At 40.0% G+C, this 4333-nt stretch overlaps 1 long non-coding RNA gene across 1 annotated transcript in view; it reads right to left on the bottom strand.

Annotated features, from left to right (window-relative positions):
• Positions 1-4223: 4223 nt before the first annotated feature.
• The window catches only part of LOC128209447 (uncharacterized), a 3039-nt gene continuing 2929 nt past the window's right edge, over positions 4224-4333 (bottom strand). The window contains exon 4 of the long non-coding RNA XR_008256997.1: positions 4224-4333. This exon is cut by the window's right edge and continues 87 nt beyond it. This is a non-coding gene — a long non-coding RNA (uncharacterized LOC128209447).

Genomic DNA, 4333 nt, shown 5'->3' with positions numbered 1-4333 from the left:
ATTCGCTGTCTCAACAACAAAACATCCTCCGCCTGCACCGAGCCTGAATTCACCCTGAGAAAATACCGTAAGATCAAGAGTGTGAGAGAGACATTGAATAGATAGATATACACTACGAAAAACACTAAACACAGACTTCCGTTGCTTTAACGAATTCACACTTTTATAAGTCCATCTTTGTTAATTTAAATCTGTTGAAATTGTTTTTGAATGTACAAAAATGTCACATGCTCAAGTTTCAGTGAATTGTATTTCTACTCGAAACATTTTTTTTATTTCCGAAATGCTTTTGCTTAAATACTTGTTTTGTGCCTTAAAAAATGTTAAGAATGATAGGTTTCATTGATAGAAGTAGAGTTCTATCTAAAACTAATTTCAATTCCATCAACCATACATCCATACATGAAGTGTGGAACTTTTTTTTAGTGGACGGACTGCTCGCTTGAAAAGGAGCTAACTTTGAGTTACTTACCTTCGCAAAAAGGCCACAGAAATTTACTCTAGCGGGGAAATATACTGAAAAACACGATATATGCATGAAATAAAAATTTTTTGTTGAATTTAGTGTAAGATTGTATTTTATTTCACGAGTGTTCACTGAAAAAATATTTTCACGAGAGGTGTAGCCACGAGTGGAAATATTATTTTTCTGTGATCACGATTAAACAAATATTCTCTATATCTTGTATCTTGTATCCTTCTTTGGTTCGTATCGGATGCATGCATCTTAAAATCTCTGAATCATTATTAAGATGATTTTATAATAGTGGAACCCCGGGATGCAGATATTTGTAGTGCGGCGGACGATGGATTCACATATACTTGTAATCGCCTGGGAGTGCTTACTTGTTTAACATTTCTTGGCCTCCAGATCAACCCGGTAACTATGTCAATTCGAGTACCAGCTTTAAAAATCTAAGACTTACAAAGGTCAATAAGTTACGTCATAAATCGCGGCAAAATCAGATTGCGGGAATTACAATCACTGGCAGGTAAATTGAGCTTTGCATGTCAGGGTATAAGGGGCGGATGCGCATTAAGCAGAATATTGTACAATGCAATACTAGGTATCGACAAACCTTCTACGTCCGTATAACACAGTTTTTAAAGGAAAGTTTGATGATGTGGTTAATGTTTTTAAACATGATTAATGGCATTGTTCACATTCCTTAGACTGTGTTGATATCCAATGATATCTTAGAATGGTGGACCGACAGCTACGGGGCCCACGGTTTAGGCGCGGCATGCTACATGCAGAGACGTTGGGCTTTCTTTCAATGGCCAGCACACTGGGCCAAATTGGGATTTTTAAAGGATAAAACATTTTAAGAGCTAGTTTCAGTTTTGATAGCCGTATACATTTCGGCCGCTCGTTTCTCCGCTAAAAAGTTGATATTGTGGTCTGACAATATGGGCCTAGTTGAAATACTTAAAAGTCATCAATATCAAAGCGCGTGATGCACCTACTCCGCCTCTTAATTTTAAGCATCATGTCCCATGACATTGTTTTAAGAGCGCGTTACATACCAACGAAAGAAAATTCAATATGTTGTCTGTTCCACGCAATAAGTTGCACAAGTTCCACCAGTTGGCCCCAGAGGCGGACCCATTTCCGGAGGTTTTACCGGCGTAATTTCTCACCCTCATTTACTATCGAACTCGGCTTTAGCCCCAAAACCATGTCATCGTATGCCAAGGGTATTGCCAAGTTTTCCGAGTTTCGTAAGACTCACAAACTAGGCGAATCATGGACCTATTCCGTCTATAACATATTACTTTTCAACTCATTTATGTCACTTCAGTTATGCGCTCCGGCCACTGCACGACTATATGTTACAGCACTTGTTTATAGTGTAAAATGATGGGCACCAGATCCATCAACTCAGTTTATAGTGATAAAACTCCTCAAAGGCTACGAGCGGGAAAAGACACCTGCCAACACACAACCTGTTTTAAGAATTGCACTTTCGAAGTTACCCGTAATTTGCACCAATACGAATCATCTCTGTTTTCTACAGCCTTTATCATTGCACTTGTAGGCTTCTTCTGGGTAGGGGAGTCCACCTTGTCCGGCAATGCGATCGTCAACATTATTTCTATAAATGACATCACGTTTGGAAAAGGTCTGCTTAACATAACATTACGTCATTCAAAAACAAACCAGCTTAGTGCTACGGAAACAATAAGCATAAAAGGTTCTCACGACACGGTTTGTCCAGTTAGCTCCCTCGTGCAGTATCTGCACGTGCGCCCAAAAGTTGCGGGACCCCTATTCTGTAATTTCGACTGCTCTCCTGCCACTAGGTATCAGTTCACATCTGTGCTTAAAATGTATTGGGAGTTGCAGGTCTAGACTGTACGCGGTTCAGTTCTCATAGCTTTAGGATTGTTGCGGCCACCACAGTCGTTCTTAAGGACATTTCTGCTGGGCAGATACAGAGGGCCAATCGAATGCGCTCAAGGGCCGTCCGCAAATACATTCGCCCCAATCTGGTTATCGTCCCCGATCTGTTATAAATTTATTACAAGGAACTTTCAGGATATGGCCGTTGTTGACCAAGGATAGTCCCATTTTAACATAGCCCATATCAGCATGAACGATTAATGTTTAAGTTTTTGTTTATTGCAAATCGTCACTTTATCAGATATAGCATTATTCTAATGGGCTTCCCTATAACTCTTCATTCCAGTCTGGTGTTTCGGTTCATCGATCATTAAAAAAATATACCAAAGGCAAGTTTTCGGGCCTCAAAAACGTTGAAATCGTCTGGCAGGGATACGGAAGATGTCCCTTGGACAAGTGTAACGGTCCGCTGTAGGCGGAAGTGCGTTCATAGTTAGCCGTTCCGTTATAGTATGTTTATTTGGTCGGTAATTATACAAATTAGCAAAGCCCGGGTTCTGTGTGGATAGAGAATTTAGTGTTTATAAATACTAGTGGACCTCTTCAGGGTCGAGAATACTTTTCTCTGAAGGGATCTGTCGGCATTGTTGGTGTGGCACGTTACAATATGGTGGCAGCGGTGGGATGTTGACAACTGCCTAAACGGAGTTGCCTTACCCTTGAGTTTCCCGGACCAAGACTCGGGACGAGTCTTCTCGGAGGGGAAAGTAATGTGATGGTTCACTGTAGCCGACGTGCGTTCATAATTTAACATTTCTTTATAGACGAAAGACGAGTATGATAAACTGTTGGAATTTTAGAAACAGCAGCTGCCCGTAACTTTGTTTGTTTGGTCTCAAATGCTACCGCGTAAAGTTTGGCGGTGTTCTTCCGACGAGAAAGCCATGGAGTCCGTCCGCAAAAAAGGTGAAAAGCTATGCTGCAAAATCGTCATTGATATCTGGTGGCCATTATTTAAAATACACAGAACTTACGGTTTGTAGCCTCTTGGACGGTGTCCATCTGACCAATCTAGGCTGAGACTTGCTTTTAATTGACATTTCAGAAGCCTTAAACGAAGTCATACGTCCTGGCTGGCCTGTTTGCTTTTAAACGTGTGAAGAACGTTGGCACATTCATCTATGGCTACACTCAACTTAAGCTGGTTTTATTTTTTTACGGTGGACGGCCTCTCTTGGCATATCGACCGCCCAAAAGGTATTTTGGAGGGCGTTCCGGATCCCATTACGGTCTTAGTTTATTTTTTTTGGCGGTGGATCCCTACGGGCTCTATATGGCGGTTTCGATGTGCCATTTTATATAATTAGGAAACCGGCTTACGCAGTCCGGTACCGCTGATTACCAGGGTCCGCTGCGGACGAAGATTCTGAGTTTAAATATGTTTGTGACTTTGTGATCGGCTGTACACTTTGTGAACATTCGTGACTTTGTGAATATTCGAGACTTTGTGAACATTCGTGATAGGGATGGCATGTATGGTCAAGTTACGACCCCGTGCATTCTTCTACCAAAACTTAAGTTTAATAATATTCATATATAGTCATTAGCATTTTGTAGAAAAGTATTATGTGTAGCCTTTAGAATATTGTGATGTGTAAGTAAATTAAATAAATACATACGGTGGTGTAACGTGAACAGTCTTGATTCTCTTAGTGTTTATAGTTTAGCGTCTAGAAACATAATTTCAAGCCGTTGGTTAAACTATATATGCTTTTTAATGTTTCTTCAGGAAAATTATATACAGTTGTTAGACAGTGCCACCCTGTAATGAGGTTTACGGTTGAAAACCTACATGTTGTAAGGAATGAACACATGTATAAAAAAGATCATTTATTCAAACTGTATTATTGGCAGAGTTGACATAGTTTTGTTAAAGTGTATTTGAAAAAAAATGTTATAAATTGAAATGTTATTAAAGCAAAAAAGAGT

Source organism: Mya arenaria, chromosome 11 (genome assembly GCF_026914265.1).
Source record: "Mya arenaria isolate MELC-2E11 chromosome 11, ASM2691426v1".
Classification (NCBI taxonomy): Eukaryota; Metazoa; Mollusca; class Bivalvia; order Myida; family Myidae; genus Mya; species Mya arenaria.
This window is presented reverse-complemented; position numbering and strand designations above follow the sequence as displayed.